Source organism: Scyliorhinus canicula, chromosome 19 (assembly GCF_902713615.1).
Source record: "Scyliorhinus canicula chromosome 19, sScyCan1.1, whole genome shotgun sequence".
NCBI lineage: Eukaryota > Metazoa > Chordata > Chondrichthyes > Carcharhiniformes > Scyliorhinidae > Scyliorhinus > Scyliorhinus canicula.
Window position 1 is genome coordinate 71696711 of NC_052164.1, and position 19603 is coordinate 71716313.

Consider the following 19603-nt stretch of genomic DNA (forward strand, 5'->3'; position numbering starts at 1 on the left):
TGCTGGAGCAGGCTGAGGAGGGCATGTGGTCTTCCCCTCCTCCTATGTCTTATCTTCTTGACCAGCATAGCGATTTGGACACTGCCTCTGAAAGTTTGGCTGAATGATGTAATAGCCCTCATATAGACCATGCATATGCCTCCTCCTCTACATTTCCTAGACTAAGGTCCCTTCAGCGCAGCACCAGAAGATCTTTGAGCCTGCTTCCTCCAATGTCTTGCCATCCCTATCCCTTTCAACATCAGAATTAGTTGTAGAATGACTTCCAGGAACTGTTTCAGCCATAATATATCTCCCTTTTAAGAGATGAAGGCCAGTGTAAACTTTAGTGTAGCTTTAACTGGTGGTAGCCTGCCACAATTTGGGCCCCCTCTATGGTGTGTTGTGGAGCCACTCACAACAGGCTACATACATTGGCTGCATTGGGCACGGGTTAATCTGCATCACAATTCATGAGCCTGTTCTCGAGAGATGCAAAGCTTGGCTTCCGATCTGTTATAAAGTTTCTTTGGTAAAGAAATAGCATCATGAAAATCTGAAAAATAACAGTGAGAAAATTGTGGGGGGGGGGGGGGGGGGCAAGAATGTAAGGAATTAGTACTTGCTGTTTGTTTTACTTGCAATTATAACTGTATTTTAGATGATTAGTTTTGTAGTTGAAGATTCCGTTTCCGTAACTTAAAGGTGATAAATTTAGTCTTTGTGAGGTTTGATCTTAACAGTTTCACCTTTGTATTTAAATGCTTTCATGGCCTAGCCTCTGTCTCTCTAACGTCGTCCAAATTCACAACCTCTGAGAATGTTGCAGTGCTCGAATTTTGACCCATTGAGAATCCTGGAATACTGTGAACAGTTTTGGTCTCTTTATCTAAGGGAAGTTACACTGGCATTGGAGGCAGTCCAGAGAAGGTTAACTAGGTTGATTTTCTTATGAGGAGAGGTTGAGTAGGGTGGGTCTGTACTCATTAGAGTTTAGAAGAATAGCAGTGATCTTATAGAGACGTATAGGGTTCTCAGGGGGCTTGACAGGGTATATGCTGAGAAGTTGGGCGGGATTCTCCCGTGCTTGGCGCAATGGCCCGATGCTGGCTCCAGGAGCGGAGCGATCCACTTCGGCATCGGGCCACCTGGAAGTTGCGGAATCCTCCGCACTTCCGGGGGCTAGGGCGGAGGGGTTGGCGCCGCGCCAAGCGGCGCCAAAGGGCCGCCGTGAGCCGACGCAGATTGGCGCATGCGCAGAACTGCCGGCATGTTTCCTGTGTATGAGCAGGGGATTTCTTCTTCGCGCCGGCCATGGTGGAACCCTACAGAGGCCGGTGCGGAGGGAAAGAGTTTCCCCCATGGCACAGGCCGACAGCAGATCGGTGGGCCCCATCGCCGGCCAGGCGACCTTGCCCCCCCCCCCTTCCGGACCCGGATCCCCCCGTGCCTCCCCGAGGACTCCGCTAGCCGCCCTCCAAGCCAGGTTCCGCCGGGATGGAGCATGTGCATTTTACGCCGGCAGGACTGGCCGAAAACGGGTGGCCGCTCGGCCCATTGGGGCCCGGAGTATTGCCGGGGGTGCCGCTGCCAATGGCTCCCAACCGGCATGGCATGATCCCTGCCCGAAAACTGGCACCGGAGAATTCTGCAGCTGGCATCAGAGTGGCGGGGCGAGATTCAAGCCGCCCCCCACCCCCACCCCGGCGATTCTCCGACCCGGAGAATCCCGCCTGTTGTTTCCCCTCGTGAGACAGTCTAGGATCAGAGGCTGTAATCTCAGAGTAAGGGGTCACTCAATTGAAACAGCGATGAGGAGGAATTTCTTCTCTCAGTGAGTAGTGAATCTGTGAAGTTCTTTACCGCAGAGAGCTGTAGAGGCTGGGTCATTAAGCATGTTCAAGGCTGAGATAGATGGATGTTTAATCAGAATGAGAATCAAGGGTTATGGGGTTAAGGTGGGAAAATGGAATTGAACATTATCACATCTAATCAGTCATGATCTGATTGAATGGTGGAGCAGCCTCAATGGGCGGAGTAGCCTACTTCTGCTCCTACGTCTCATTGCTTCACAATTGGACCCAAAGTGATGAAATTCTCTCCCTAAGTCTCTTTGCCTCCATCTCTCTCTTCTTGATGAAACTCCTGCAAAATTCTTTGATGAAACTTTTGATCATCTGCCCTATCCTTCCTTACTTGGCTCTGTGTAATATTTTGTTTTGTGACGCTCTTACAAAATGCCTCAGAATGTTTTATTACATTAAAGGAGCTACAGAAATGCAACTGCAGAAAGCTGACAAAATGATCCAACTCAGGAAGTCGGTCATTTACTGAGATTTACTGAGAGGGCAGCATGGTGGCATAGTGGTTAGCACTGTCACTTCGCCGCACCAGCAACCCTCGTTCAATTCCAACGTTGGCTGACTGCTTGTGCAGAGTTTGCACGTCCTCCCTCTTTGGTTTCCTCTGGGTGTATCATAGGACCATAGGAATTTGGAGCAGAAGTAGGCAATTCAGCCCTTTGAGCCTCCTCTGCCATTCAATCAGATCAAGGCTGATCTCTTCCTGGTCTCAAATCCACCTCCCCATCTGTAGCCCATATCCTTTAACCCATTTTGTTTACCAAAATTATATCTGTCTCTTTCTTGAAACCATTTAATGACTCCACAAATTCACCACCTTCTTACAAGAAATAGTTCCTCCTCATCTCAGTTCTAAATATACTGCCTCTCAACCAATATCCGTGACCTCTTGTTCTAGAGAAGTATTCAGTTTCCTCCCACAATCCAAAGCTGTGCAGGTTAGGCAGATTGGTCTTGCTAAATTGCCCACTAGTGCCTGAGGGATAGGGCCTAGGAAGGGTTCTCCTTCGAAGTGTCAGTGCAGACTCGATAGGCTGAATGGCCTCCTTCTGCACTGCAGGGATTTTATGATTCTATGATTTGCCTGGTTTTAATGATAATTTATGTCTTTATTGAAAAAGGTGGAAAGATACCGAAAAAGAATCAGCAGAAAAAGGGAGGCATGTTTTTTATTGTGTCTTCTCACATATTCCAGAAATACATGAAGTGCTGGATATAAATTAAAGTTCAATAATTGTTATGTAATCAACGTAACAATATGATTAACGCATATTAAACTTTCCGTCAAAATGCCATTGATAAGTATTCTTTGTTTTTTAATTCTATTATAATACAAGTGGACACATTATTTTGCCAATATTAATAAAAACAAATCTGCTACACATAACAAAATCTATTTCTCAAGGGTGTTAGTTATATGATTCAATTAACCACATACTTTACATACCATCTGTTCATGCTACTTTTGAGAAATTACAGTCAAATAATAAATGGCTGTGGCTTCATTATGCAAAATCTTCTGGTTGTGAAGTTTCACTTGTTGTTCAGGCTTATGTAGGTACAAAGTCAATGTCACATCTGTTCCTGGAAGCTGTGAGGCTGATGGCGAGCATCATGGTAATTGATGCAGTAAAGCTGGTTTGAGCTAGTTTGCGGGTGGAATTGGCTGCATCATTGGAAGAAGGAGACTGAATATTTGCTCCCCGTAATGCAATCGACCAATGCTGATACAGTTATTCTTGGGATTCTCATTTCATTTTTCAACATTTTTTGTAGCTCCGAATTGGGGTTGCAGATAATGTGGACGTACCTGCCCCTGTTGCTCAGTGGGAACTTTTACTTGACTTTTGCATGTAAGCCTCATCCCCTTTTCTGAACAGGACATGGGCACAGGAAAAAGATACCCAAAGGGCCCTGGTGCCACGACTACTTGGCTGAGGAGTGAAAAATGTGACACTGAAGTAATCCTTAAAGGGCTGCCGTTCAAATTAAAAATGGGAAGTTTTATCAGCGATAGAAAAGTGCATTTATTGCTTGCAATGGTTCAATAGACACTCTCGCTCCAAGCTGCTTACTAAAACCTATCTCTTTGACCAACCTGATGGCTATTTGTCTAATATCCCCTTAGATAATGCTCCTGTGAAGTTGGAACATTTCAGTCTATTAAAAGATGTTGCATGAATGGAAATTATGGTTTCTCCCATTGATGCTGAAGAATTGGGAGTCTTGATGTAGCAAGTGGCCTGATTTGGTGCTGAAAATTATCCTCATAAAAATAGTTGATTTACCATCACCTTAGGATAGGGTTTCCCAAACGTTTCTGGGCATGGAACCCTTTGACCTCCCAAGAGCATGGGAGGAGCCCCAAACAGTCTTATTATGATACAAATTTGAATTGCAGAAGCAAATTTATAGGAGCTGTTATCCATCTGTATGTATGCATTTATTATCACAAAAGTGTTATTTTATTCATCAAAGAACACAAGTCTGACCTTCTTGTAATTTTAGTATGACGAGTAATGCTGTTTCTTTCACTCACAGATTTGTTTGATATTAGGGGTTATGCTGGAGAATTGGATTCTTATATCAGGGGTGGCATTCAGTCTGCTCATGGTCTATCGAGAAGAAACACTTACACACAAATGTACTGTGGCGCGAGGAAGGAGCTCACAGACTGCTTCCTTTGTCACATGTGGGTGCTCGTGCATTAAGCTGCTCCAGAAATTCAGTTTGCTGAAGCGTTGTTTTAGTGTGGAGTCAAAAGCCATGTCAATAATGCTCTCCTAATCGTGCACTGATAATGTGGACTTGGCTGCTTGCGCAAATGGGTTGCATACTCAGGTATTGTAGTCATTTGACGGAGGAACATATTTCAACAAAGAAGAGTGCAAGTTCTGCAGGTGCTGTGTCACTTCACTGAAAATATTTTCAGTGGGGACTGAATTAACTTCAGTGAGGATGTCATTTAGTGCCGGAAAGCAGTCGACGTTTTCTGTGTGCAAAGTTCAAAATAAAATTTCCACAACAACGATGAAACCTTCCCTTTTGCAGCAGAAATGATGACATCCTTCCCTTGAAATGACAGATTCAGCTTTGTAAAAATACCCGCAGTCTATGCACGTCTCAGAAGTCATGGGGTATTTGTCAAATGCTCAGAAAGTTGGAATTTGTGATCCACACAGATCACTAAGACTTCACAACTAAGCTGAAAAGCCTCATGACCACCTTGCCTCGTGTCAGCCATCTCACCTCTGTACGTAGGAACAGCGCTACGTGCTCACTGCCCATTTTGTAACACAGAATTTTAAATAGTCTTAATTCAGCGGCCGAGTTTTAATGCAATTGATTATTTGCACTGCTCCATCCAGCACATATTTTAGAGGTGTAGGCATCTTTCTAATGTGGGTGTATGTCTGTGGAGGACACAGTGACTGCTCCTGTCATGCGGTGCTTCAGCTTTGATCCATACTACAATACCTGCTGTCTTGCTCAGCAATGCCTTGGTGCCATTACTTCATATGTCAACATATTTTTCCCAACTCTCTCCATAGCATTCTCTGCAAGGAGCTCTCTCCATGGTCCTCTCACCATGACCCTCTCTCCAAGGACCTCCCCTTGTAGTCCTCTCTCCAAGGCCCCTCCCAGTGATACTGACCCCAAGGCCCTCACTCTGGATTGCCCACTCTTCCCCTGTCTCTGTGGCCCTCTTCTCCCCTCTCTCGATGGCGCACCCTCCCTCTCTCTCTGCCGATCGCTCGCCTTTCCAATCTCACCCGCTCCGCCTCGTGCTCCACTATTCACCATCCACTCCAACGTCCGCTCCACTTCCCGCTCTGTCATTTGCTAGGCCTTTGTTCAGCCGCTCTGTTTGCCATCGCTCAGCCTTTTCCCTGCCACTTGCCTTTGCCCAGTCGCTTCCTTCGCTCATCTCCCCGGTTTTCTCTCCGCTTCTTGCTTTGCTTTGCTGCTTGCTCTCAGCCATGCTCGCACCTGCTTGGGGCTACAATAAGAAGTCTTACAACACCAGGTTAAAGTCCAACAGGTTTGTTTCAAACACGAGCTTTCGGAGCACTGCTCCTTCCTCAAGATTCACCTGAGGAAGGAGCAGTGCTCCGAAAGCTCATGTTTGAAACAAACCTGTTGGACTTTAACCTGGTGTTGTAAGACTTCTTACTGTGCTCACCCCAGTCCACCTCCGGCATCTCCACATCGGGGCTACAATGGTCACTTTGCTGCTTGTTTCAGCTCATCCAATCAGAGGCCGGCTACTCAGTACATTGGCTGCTGATAAGCGGACTAGTGCAGCTATCAATATCCAACTCAAGGTGAAAATCACGCCCGTTTTTTCCAAATTTACAACGGTTCCTTCCGCAGAACCCCTTGGTGACTCCCGTGGAACCCTCAAGTTCCATGGACCTCGTTTGGGAAACGCTGCCTCAGAACATTGGCACTTCGAACAATCCAGCATTGTACATTGTGGAAGTATCAGGAAGATCATGTGCCTAGGTCTTGGAGTCAGAATTGTCAGCAAATTCTGCAATGGCAAAGTTACATCAAAAATGATCTCTTCATCCCTCAACATTGAGTGATGAATGGGTTGATTGACAGATAATAGCACGGTGCAAATGATTCAGTCATAATTCTCTCTCTTTGGAGGGTTCAGTTAATAACACAGTATGTAACAATGCAGACCAGTCCATGGTTTAATTCCTGATTTATGCTGAATTCATTGACAGCAGCTAAAGTGACAGTTAGGGGTCCTATAATTCATTTTGCTGCCTTTTGGTTAGTAAGCAGGTAATCAGCCAGAGCTCCCCTTCTGACTATACTTGAATGAGGATAGGAGCAAATTGTATTTTGCTATTTTACAAGCTTGAATAGATTGCTAATTGCCACTGCCTGGCTTTGCATGTAACAAGTATATATACTTGGAATTGATCCAGACCACAATATATCTACACATATGGTCCGGAGGGGAAAATCAGAGAGAGAAGGGGAGAAAACGAGCAGAAAACGGTGATGCCATCTCTCCTTTATAATCTGTTGTGTAAGAGAAGGGTTAATTCTGACTTTCCTTTCCACTGACTCGCTGACTTCATAGTGTAGGTGCAACTGATGATTTTTATAATAGAAGATTAGAGCATGTCACTGCTTAGAGAGGTAAATTGCTTTCTCGTAATAGACATGCAAAGATCCTTTTTTGTACAGACAACACATTACAATTTTCCAGTGACTTGTTTAATAAGAGCTTGAGATGCTACTGGCCAAAAATACTGATTAGATTTGTTCAGAATTAAGTTTTTTTCTCCAACAGTGCTTTGGAACCTAATTGCATCCTCACCAACTGCCATGTTTTTCAAGACCGTGTGAATTCAATACCTTTTTTAACCAGCTCTCTCTTTTACAGCACTGTGTCCTCGATTTCCTGAGGTGTGAGTAAAAATGTTGGGCAGGATTTAGTGGGCCCGTTAACCGCGAGTCAGGGGCCTCCAGGATGGAGGTCACGGCTGGTGCGAGTTACCCTGAGACCTAGTGTTGAATCCATCTCTGGGATCTGGCTTCAGGGCCTTCACTCATGGTGAACTTTGATCATGGCTACAAAATCCTCCTCATTCCACTAGATTTCACTGTTCAGAAATCAGGAGGAGGGTCCTTATCTGGTTTCATCTTTGACCCAGACAATTGGCTTCTGCTACTGTTGTACCATCATAGGCAATCAAATAAACCTCAGTGCATAAGGGGGACATGGTAGCACAGCAGTTAACACAGTTGCTTCACAGCACCATGGTGAGGTGTGATGCTCTTTCCAAGGGCCGGTGCAGAATCGATGGGCCGAATGGCCTCCTTCTGCACTGGAAATTCTATGATAATGATCTAGATAACTCTGTGACAGAAAACTCAGCACGATTTATTAATTCTTCATTCATTTGGTATTGCAGAACTTAAGTATTGCTGGAAAGAAAGACATTACGCCAAAGCGATTGGCTGATTAAATCAAGCAGCATGTTCCTTCGGTTGTGCCTAATAGCCAGAATACAGACTGCACTCAACCAGCACATGCTTGCAAAACCCAATACAAAATGTCCACCGTGAGATGTGTTTCTGCAATTGGACAGTACAATTCTGAGTGTGCTAATAGTTACACTAACTTTAGATAATCAGTTGAGCCTGTAACATGGCTCATTTATGCTTGCTGGAAGTGACGGACATTCATATGTAGAGACCTAGGGCGCGATTCTCCGCTGCCCACGACGGGTCGGAGAATAGTGGGAGGGCCTTCCCGACATTTTTCCCGACCTCCCGCTATTCTCCCCCCCCCCCCCCCCCCCCCACGGCCGCCCCACGACACGAATCGCTGCTCGCCGTTTTTTACAGCGAACAGCGATTCACCCCTGGCCGACGGGCCGAGTTCCCAGGCCTTTACGGCCGTTTTCACGAACACAAACACACCTGCTCTCACTGTTCGTGAAAACGGCCGCAAAGTGCCGTCCCGGACAACCATGGCACCGATTAGCACGGCCACACCACGGCCGTGCCAAGGGTGGCATGGGCCAGCGATCGGTGCCCACCGATTGCGGGCAGCGGGTCCGATACCCGCGCACTCTTTGTTCCTCCGCCGCCCTGCAGGATCAGTCCGCGGGGCGGCTGAGGGGCATGACGGCCCGCGCATGCGCGGCTGACGTCATCGTGCGCGTCAGCCGCCGTGACGCTTGGTGCGCGGGCTTAGCGACAGTCGCTAAGCCCGCGATGCCATGCTTCACGGGGCCGCGCTGCTAGCCCCGACCGGGGGGGGAGAATCGGGTCCCGGGAGGGGGCACGGAGGCTGCCATGAAACACGGCCAGTTTCACAGCAGCCTTTACGACTCTCCGCATTTACGGAGAATTGCGCCCCTGCTCTCTACAAAATGCGGGACTATGTTCAAACCTTGTGCATCTTTTGAATTACTTGGGATCCTGAGGCACCTGCCTTTCTCTGTTGCTTTTTCCTTGGAAACTCCTTGGCCAATCAGAGTCAACGTGCCAACCAACCTTTTCTGCCTGTATAAAATGTTGTGATCGTTGGAAATACTGAACTATTGGGTTTTCTCCTGATGAGTGCAGGACAGAAAGCTTTGGCAACATGTCTCTCTTTTCAGCAATAAGTAAATTAATGGTTAGCACAGCTACCTCACAGAGCAGGTGGTCCGGGCTTGATTCTAGCCTTGAGTGACTGCGTGGAGTTTACACATTCTCCTTGTGGAATTTAACCCTGAAAAGTGTGAGGTGATACACTTTGGAAGGAGTACTGTGACAAGGAAGTATTCAATGAATACATAAATAAATAAATAAATAACCTTTATTGTCCAAGTAGGCTTACATTAACACTACAATGAAGTTACTATGTAAAGCCCTTTGGCATGTCACTGGGAAGTTAACAGAGAGACCTTGGAATGTTTGTCCATAGATTTCTGATGGCAGAAGGGCAGGTTAATAGGGTGGTGAAAAAGGCATATGGGACACTTGTCTTTATCAATCAAGGATTACAAAAGCAGAAAAGTCATGTTGGAGTTGTATAGAACTTTGGTGAGGTCACAACTGTGTGCAATTCTTCTGGTCGCCACATTATTTTTAAAAGTAAATTTAGAGTACCCAATTCATTTTTTTTTCCAATTAAGAGCAATTTAATGTGTTCGATCCACCTACCTTGCACATCTTTGGGTTGTGGTGGTGAAACCCACGCAAACACGGGGAGAATGTGAAAACTCCACACGGACAGTGACCCAGAGCTGGGATCAAACTGGGACCTCGGCGCCGTGAGGCAACAGGGCTAACCCACTGCGCCACCGTGCTGCCCTAGTCGCCACATTATAGGAAGGATACGATTACACGGGAGGGGGTGCAGAGGCGATTCACTAGGATGTTGTCTGGGATGGAACATTTAGGTTATGAAGAGAGGTTGGATTGGCTTAGGCTGTTTTCGCTGAAGCAGAGAGGATTGATGGATGTCCTGATCAAGGTCTACAAGATTATGAGGGGCATGGACAGATGGATATGGGAGCAGCTGTTTCCCTTAGTTGAAGGGTCAGTTATGAGGGTAAGGTCAGGGGCAGGAGGTTTTTACCCAGAGGGTGGTGACTGTACGGAATGTACTGTCTGGGAGGGTGGTAGAGGCGGGTTAACTCACATGAGCACTTGGCCCGTCATAACATTCAAGGCTATGGGCCAAGTGCTGGCAAATGAGATTAGGTGGGCAGGTCAGGTGTTTTTCACGCATCAGTGCAGACCTAACAGGCCGAATGTGCTGTATTGTTCTGTGATTCTGTGATTCTGTGATTCTGGCTGCTTGGGTTTCCTCCAGGTGTTCCGGTTTCGCTCATCGTCCAAAGGTGTGCAGGTTAGATGGATTGGCCATGCTAAATTGCCCCTTTAGTGTCCAAAGGTATGCAGGTTAGGTGGGGTTACAGGGTTATGGGGATAAGGCGGGGGGACTGGGCCTAGGTAGGGTGCTCTTTCAGAGGGTCGGTGCAGCCTTGATGGGCCAAATGGCCTCATTCAGGACTGTAGGAATACTATGGATTCTGTTGTCATTTTATATCTATATATTTTGTATCTTTATAATATATATATATAATATATATTGCCCACAGTGTAGCGACTTTGCAATAATGTTCAATGTAAGTTTATCTTTTTTCTGTTTATTGGTTAATTCCCTTCATCCTCCACTAGATAGCACTGTGTGATACTACAACACAAGGCGATTCAATTTGAAGCTGAATTGAATTAATTCAACTCACCCACAAACTATATAACTAAACCTGCGGGATTAGTTTTAAATCTCCATCCCCTGCAAATTATCTCTATCCCTCATCAGCTTATTTTTAATTATAGGTGAAAGATTTCATTTCCATCAAGAATTGCTGCTGCAAGGAGTTGGGAGATGGATGACTTGGAATAAGTGCCCTCTGCATAAAGATGACTAACTTTTCGAAGACAGCGGTAGAAATATTGCATCTTTTGTGTGGCAAGTTGTAAAGAGCCTTGCGCTTTGTTTTTCCGTCTTCTGGGGATTACTGCTTGGATTATCACTGCTCTATAAAGAATAATTCTCCAGTTTTTAAAAAAATCGTTCTGCAATAATATTTCAATTGTAGCACCCTTGAATAATTGAGGCAGTTACCAGCTGGGCCATTCAGTTCTGAAAATTAATGGCAAGACTGGGAACATGAAACAGAAAAGGTTTATTGAACAGAGAGTTGTGGTGACGTTAACCTCTCAATATCATTTCTAGGATATATTTATCTGATATCTGCCATGTCTTTGTTCTCTCACTTTTACTTTGTGACGCATTACCTTCATCTTTGCAACACTGTGCTTGCTCCTGCAATAAAAACAAAATGAATCCCACAAGAGACCTTTTCTTCTTTTGGCCAGTTACTTTTCTTTCCGCCTCTCATGAAATATATGTTGAGTGTTGTTCTACAAGTACTGGCATCTTCCTAATATTGTCCAAGTAATCGTTTTTCATGGGTGGGATGCGCAACTATTCCACCAAGAGGAATAATGCAGGCAAACCCAGTGCTGTCATAGGAACACAGGGACAGGAGTAGACCATTCAGCCCATCGAGCCTTCTCGCTATTTCATACGATCATGACTGATCAGACACTTCAATGTCTTTTGCACCCACTATTCCCATAACCTTTTGTGTTATTGTTAACCAGATATCTATCAATCTCTGCTTTAAACATATACAGTGAGCACAGCCCATTGAGATAGAGAATTCCAAAGATTCACAACCCTCTGTGTAAAGAAATGTCTCCTCATCTCGGTCTTAAGTAGCATCGCCCTTATTTTGAAATTGTGGCCCCTGCTTCTCGACTCCACAACGAAGGAAAAGATACCTGCATCTTTCCTGTCTATTCCATTAAGTATTTTGTAGCTTTCAATGAGATCACCTCTCATTCTTCAAAACGCTGTAGAATACATGCCCAATCTCGCTTCATAAAACAGTCCAGACCCGCCATCCCTGGAACAAGTCTGATGAACCTTCATTCCATTCCCTCCTTTCTGAGGTAAGGGGACCTAAACTGCATGCAGAACTTCAGATGTGGCCAAACCAAGTTCCGGTACAATTGAAGCAAGACCTCAATACTCCTGTACTCAAATCTCTTGCGATAAAGACTAATTCCATTAGCCTTCCTGATAGCTCTCTGCACCTGCATGCTAGCCTTCAGTGACTTATGGACAAGGGCACCCACGTCGCTTTGGATCTATACATTTTCCAATTTTTGCCATTAGTCTTCACTCAGCCACACTGGCCACTGATCGGGAGATGGAGCCCAAACATTTTTAACCAACTTCAATAGTGAGTTGAATCAGGAACTACTCCAGTTTGCATGCTTCAGTTGCACAAATGTAGCAGTGAATTTGATATCAGGGAATAATTATAGGTGAGTTCAGCTGCATATGATCACACGGGATTTCAAAATTCCTGACCATGAAAAATGAAATGAAAATCGCTTATTGTCACGAGTAGGCTTCAATGAAGTTACTGTGAAAAGCCCCTAGTCGCCACATTCCGGCGCCTGTCCGGGGAGGCTGGTACGGGAATCGAACCGTGCTGCTGGCCTGCTTGGTCTGCTTTAAAAGCCAGCGATTTAGCCCAGTGAGCTAAACCAGCCCCTCAGTGAGCTAAACCAGCCCCTTTGTATATTAATATACAAAGTAACATAACAATAAACTTAAACAAAAACTCAAAGCAATGGTTGGAATCTGAAATCCTTGGATATAGGATTTCCACGAAACAAGGATCCAATTCTCACCACCATGTCACGTAATGCAGTGAGGAAGGCAAAAGTAATTTAATACCGGCTCTACAGTAATATATTGCTAATAGTAAAAACTTAGAGTAAACTCTGGAAATTATTGTTGCAGCGAAACAACATGTTAAAAATTCTGACTTGTCATTAACATTGAAAATTAGATAAGTTTAGCAGCCTTGCACGCACATCATGGGGCAGTGTTTGAAAGAAGTATTGGTCGGAAAATTGTTGCTGCACCATTGCTGTCATATCTGCCCGCAATTTCTTTCTGTTGTAGCTATTTTATGATGCTGAAGTAAAAAGAGCAAGTGAGACGTGACACATTCCCATCTGGCGGTATGAATAATGCTCAGAGAAATCGTCAACAATACCAATCATCTGAAATCCAACATAATTTAAGTTATCTTTGGTGTGTAGCCACTGTAGCCACCTAAAATGGACACTGAACCAAACAAAATGGAGAATCGCTAAGACTGTAGGGAAAAACAGTTTAGCCAAGGCAAACAGCCTGCAAACACTCATTAGCATTTTGCAAGCAGCAAAACCAGTTTCTGGCCAGGTGGAAGATCTCCAACCAAAGGTGATAATGGCAGAACGTTCTACATACTAATGAGGCAGTCCAGATCTAGGCACACACAATGGCAACATTTGGGTTTGAATAAGATACTTTAAGTGGATGTCCAGACAGAGCGGCACCAGAAGTATCCACTATAGAAACCGCCCCCACCATCGAGAAAGACCCTTACATTGGAGGAATTCAAAAGATATCGATTGGAAGCGATCCAATCGATACCTAAAGGTAAAGCCCGCCCAGGAAGAGCGAAGGACATTGGGGACCCCTATAAATATAGACCCCCACACATGGTCCTGTCTGTTGTTTCGTGCTCCGGCTTTGACCAAGACCTCCAACTCGTATCCTGACTCCAGCCGTTGAGCACCAGCCGCCGAACCATAAGTGCCAATACGACGCTCGCTACGCAAACCAAGCCCGCTAGATCCCCAGTGACCAGCACGCTTTCTGAAGGTTGCAGCCCAAGACCGGGACGAAGGCCTCGCTTCCTGACCTTGCCTGTTCCTGTGTAGTTGAGTATTCTGTTTGCTTAGTTTAGTCATAGCTTAGTCCCTTAGTGTGTGCATGCGTATTTATTATAATTGTATAATAAATATTGATCGTTTGGAACTTACTAATCGGTGTATCGTTTTATTACTTTGAACCTGACCTTGAGATATTTTGTGAGTTGTCTATATGGCAACTGGCGACTCCTGAGCTGAAAATACATAGACAGAGCCTAGTGGTGTTAAGCACACGGCCTTTAACACAGGCAAGTTAATACACCCCAATAAACGCGTTTTACACCCATAGCAAAACGTGCAACAGGTGCTTGGGCATCTAGAACATATAAGGCGGGATTCACCGAAATGGGCGTGATGGACCGACGCCAGCGTCAAAAACGGCGTGAACCACTCCAGCGTCGGGCCGACTGGAAGTAGCGGAATTCTCCGCACTTCCGGGGGCTAGGCCAGTGCCGAAGGGGTTGGCGCCGCGCCAGCCGGCGGCGAAGGGACGACGCAAGTTAGCAAGTGCACAGAACTGCCGGCATGGTTCCGTGCATGTGCAGACCAGCCAGTGTATTCTGCCGCACCCGCAGAGGGGTGTCTTCTCCGTGCCAGCCCGTCCTCAAATTGGTCGGTCCCAATCGTGAATCCCGCCCCATCCAAAAACCGCCGCCGGAGAATACGGCAGCCAGCGTTGGGCCGCCCCCCCGGAGATTCTCCGACCCGGGCTCTTTACTAAGTTAAAAAGTGCAGTGAAACTGCTAATTGTTGGCACTGTGCAATCCACACACACAATTAATTTGAAAATTAGAATGAAGGAGGAAGGAGATTGTGGAGGCAAAGGTGGGAATGGAAGCAGGAGAAGATTAGGTGAGGTTATTAAAACAGAGATGAGGAGGAATTATTTCAGCTGGAGGGTTGTGGATCTGTGGAACTTTGCCGCAGACGGCCGTGGAGGCCAAATCACTGAGTGTCTTTAAGACAGAGATAGATAGGTTCTTGATTGATAAGGGGATCAAGGGTTATGGGGAAAAGGCAGGAGAATGGGGATAAGAAAATATCAGCCATGATTGAATGGCGGAGCAGACTTGATGGGCCGAGTGGCCTAATTCTGCTGCTATGTCTTATGGTCTTATGGTCTAGGTTGTTAAATTGGGCAATGTTGAAGAGGATCTTGAATGTAGGGGAGGGTTAACAAGGCAGATTCAGTGAAAATCAACTGAAGAAAGTCAGCTCCGATTCGGTGGAAAGTAGCATGGGGACATTTGAGAAGAAGAAACTTATGGCTGGTCAATTAATTTTGCACAAGTACTTTAAAATAAATGCTGTTGAACTACTTTTAAAAGTAAATGTTCCAGACCTCACGCTTCTTTGTAAGGAGTAAATTTTGAACGGGGCAATGGGAAGGAAAACTAGCACCACAGTGTGGTCATCCTGTCTCCCACTTGAATTGTTCTCACCAATGACACCTCGGGTTAGGCGATTTTCCTTTCTATAATCGCTGTCTTTAATAGCCAAGCAAATAGAGAACTCAAACTGCATTTGCCAAATCCCAATTGTAGGTGCTTTGTGCATTTTCCATCAGTTGCATCGATCGGTTTATTGTTTTTTCCTTCTGATTTACCTCCTTGCAATGTGGTTCCACTGTGCTGGCTAATTAACATTATTGAACAGCTGAATATTGCCATGCAATTCTCAGCAACACTAAATTGCTGAGCAAGGAACAGATGACCCTTTTGATTAACAAGTATCGTTTGGATTGAAAATAATGGACAGGACAAAATGATGGGTTACGTTTAATACATTTAACATTTAAGTCCCAAGAAATCACTAGAGGTGTTCCACAAGGCAGTTTCCGAAACCCAACTTTCTTCAGCTGTTTTATCAAAGAACTTCACTCCAATATGAGAACGGGCAATGTTCACTGATGATTGCACAGTGCTCAGTTCCATTCAAAGTTCCTCAGAGCAGGAACCAGTCTTTTCCCACATACAGTGAGACCTGGACAACGTCCAGGCTTGGGTTGAGAAGTGGCAAGTCTTACAGACAATGACATGTACCTTTAAAAAGCTGCACAGTACATCACTACGCCATTGCCTTGTATAAGGCTGAGGGATAAAAGCAGCCGCCTCTATAGTGGATATTTTCTATTGCCTTGTGATCCCTACTGCAGACGTTCACTACTGTCTGTCACTGTAACAGTAAGACTTCAGTAAGAGTCAGGTATATAGTCAAGTAGTCAATCTATGTAACTGTTAAGACCCAGGCTAGATCCAGGCCTGGGCAGAGATGTGTATAGTTGTTGCCAGTAACAAACGTAATCTGATTGTGTTCAACCAGAACCCAACTCATTCTCATTAACTTGCTTGGTATAGATAGCATAGAGACAGATCCCTTGAGGTCTACATCGAGACCCTCAACATATATGGTATCAGCAATAAGAGACCATGACAACAAGTAAGCCATTTGAAAAGACCAACACATCCAAATTCCCTTGCAGGCCACACATCTTCCGGCCTTGGAGCTATATCAGTTTCTTCACTGTCGTTGGGGCATAATCCTTGAACTCCCATTCCTAAAGGGCTGCGCACATACCAACAACAGATGGACTGCAGCAGTTCAAGATGGCAGGCAGCTCATTACCATCTCCTCAGTTAGTGAAAGGAAATGCTGGCCTTGCTGGCGGCACTCATTCCATGAACAATTTTTTAAAAATCCCGCCACATAGTTGCCAAGAAGTGGTCATCTCCACCAAGAAATAGTCCAATCAATTCCCTTTGAATGGTATTATCATTGTCAAATCCCCAATATTAATATTTTAGCTATTACCATTGACCAAAAGCTTAACTGAGCCAGACACACAAATACTGCATCCACAAGAGCAAGTCAGAGATCTGGGTTTTCTTTGTACCTTGTTCTGCACTCTCCCATAAGCAGAAATATCTTCTTGATGTCTACGCTATTAAACTCTTAAAATCTTGAAGATCTCTGTCTGTTCATCTCTAAGCCTTCCCACTGCAAGGTTGGAAGAAGATGAAGTACTGCAAGAAGGTGAAATGACCGTCTTTGTGTGGCCAGCGTAAATCTGCTTCCTCCAATCTCCCACTGCGCCTCCTCATACATCCCTCAAACATCCAAAGTGATCTCTCATATTGCCACCTCATGGTTTATCAACATCTATCCAGCGCCCTCTCCGCCTCCCCAATCCCCATGGTCCCTCCCAGTGGCGACTTTTTTCCTCAGATTCCCGCTCCCAATCAAGCCCCGCGCATGCCACACTTCATCACCATCTAAACTGGCAGGATGCCACCCTACATTCTCCCCATCTGTCTCTCACAGCCGCAGTAATGTCCAAGATCTAATGCCTCATTCCCTTTGAGGAAGGAGCCCTTGAGCTGGCCGGAGAGGAGCTAGACGACGCCAAGGCCACGTCATTGGCAGGATGTGTTCATCTTTCTATCAGGCAGGAGTCAGACAGATTGTGGGCAGCACGGTAGCATTGTGGATAGCACAATCGCTTCACAGCTCCAGGGTCCCAGGTTCGATTCCGGCTTGGGTCACTGTCTGTGTGGAGTCTGCACATCCTCCCCGTGTGTGTGTGGGTTTCCTCCGAGTGCTCCGGTTTCCTCCCACAGTCCAAAGATGTGCCGGTTAGGTGGATTGGCCAGGATAAATTGCCCTTAGTGTCCAAAATTGCCCTTAGTGTTGGGTGGGGTTACTGGGTTATGGGGATAGGGTGGAGGTGTTGACCTTGGGTAGGGTGCTCTTTCCAAGTGCCGGTGCAGACTCGATGGGCTGAATGGCCTCCTTCTGCACTGTAAATTCTATGTAAATATTGCTGAGGATAAGAGGAGCATTGCTCAGTCTTCAATGCAGGCCATCATCATTTTCCTGCAGAGACAGGCCATTGGCTTTAACACCTTGCCCATTGACCAGGCCCCCGTATGAGAATCCCAACAATTTGTAATCTCCAAGACTGTGAGGGAACCACAGGATAAGACTGACCAATGTATCTTTTATGTAAAAATAAACTTTAATTTAAACATAGAATCAATCACATTAGCAGCACAGTAATGGCTTTGCAATTAACAGTTAAAACTGTTCCAGGCAGTATTTCCCTACTGTTCTCACATAGCTGCCTGTGTGGGGGATTATAGTCACACTGCAGTTGTCCTTCCTCCACAGAGAGAGGACCTTCAGGCCTCAAGAGGCTGGGATGCAGCCTATTCCTGACATTGCGCTTACAGCCTGGTCTCTCTTGGTTCCCCAACCCAGTTGCCTGACAGTCGCCCCCAGTGTTGACTGAGTGTTTTCACCTCCTCCCATCCACTATCCAGCTCACATTAAAGAAGCACACTACTGATGTGTTGGGTATGCTGGGTCTGCGAGGACTGTGTTTACCTTAGTAGTAACATAGACAGGCTACCAACACTTGTAGAAGTACAACTCTATTTTATTTAACTATGAGCTGTTAAACATACTTGCACTGTGGGTCGACACTATGTTAGGTTAACTGAAGACCTATGGCTAACCTGACCAGACTATACTGTTAGCACATGGTAGATGTTCGTATTACTGATTACGGGCTCTGGTCGTCTCAGAGGCTGCATCCCGAATGAGCGGGAAAACTAGTGCCCTCTGGCTTTATAGTGACTGTGCCCTGTCTGATGATTGGCTGATGTGTTCTGTGTGTTGATTGGTCTTTCAGTGTGCCAGTCAGTGTGTGTCTATGCACCATCATATACTTGTGTGTATATTATGACAACTACCTCAGCTATCAATTGACAGACGCCTAGCAAGGAGGAAGTGGGAAGCGCTGTCTGCATGCCAGCCTGCAAATGCCCTTAAAGCAAGGGGTGCTCCGACATGAAGGGGAGGTAAAGCTTGTGAGCAGCCCTTCAATACCCTGCCCCCCTCCCCAAGATTGTGAGACTGAACCCCACCCCCGGCCCCCTAGCTGCCCCCCGTATCCTCTCCAGTGCCATCTAAGAGGTTAAGAGCCTGGAGGGGTGACTGAGAGCTCGCCTCATAAATTCCCCCCAGTGTGAGTTCCAGAGTGAGTGCTCACTAATGACATGCTAATGTATTAAGAGCAGAATGTTCCACGTTACTCCATCAGCGGGCGAGGAGGGGCGAGGGGGAGTTGAGAATTGGAAATCACAACTTTGCCGGAGAGAACCCCCATCACTAAAATTGCCCCAAAGTGTCATCTCTGCATAGCTCTGAGATATGAAATAAATGACAACATCATTTGCCATCATTGGGCAGCACTTTACCACAGTGGTTAGCACTATGGCTTCACAGCTCCAGGGTCTGAGGTTCGATTCCTAGCTCGGGGCGCTGGCTGTGTGGAGTCTGCACGTTCTCCCCGTGTCTGCGTGTGTTTCCACCGGGTGCTCCAGTTTCCTCCCACAAGTCCCGAAACGCATGCTATTAGGTAATTTGGACATTCTGAATTCTCCCTCAGTGTACCAGTACAAGTGCCGGAATGTGGCGACTTGGGGCTTTTCACAGTAACTTCAGCAGTGTTAATGTAAGCCTACTTGTTACAATAAAGATTATTATTTTGTTACTCTATCCCACTTTCTGGCTAATCTTTCCAACAATGCCTAAGGCTTGCACTTGTGCATTACCCCTCATATAGAGGTTTACAAGAAGGAGAAGAGGTGACTGATGGCAACATAGGGAAGAAGGAAAAGATTGGGCTGGGGGAAGTTGAAAGGGGTGCAGTGGTGTGCAACCAAATACTTGTTCAAGAGATGTGAAGAGGAGTATGGTCAACAAAGGATCAGTTTCAGATGATGGAGCATCTTGGGGAAGGCGACAAGATGAAGTAAGTAAAGTCACCATGGTCCCAGGTGATCATAGACTGCTTTCCCCTATGACTGACGGTGATTTTACCTCAG

At 45.8% G+C, this 19603-nt stretch overlaps 1 pseudogene; it reads right to left on the bottom strand.

Moving 5' to 3' along the window:
* Positions 1-4345: 4345 nt before the first annotated feature.
* LOC119954016 lies at positions 4346-5418 on the bottom strand (annotated as a pseudogene).
* Between the last annotated feature and the right edge of the window lie 14185 nt (positions 5419-19603).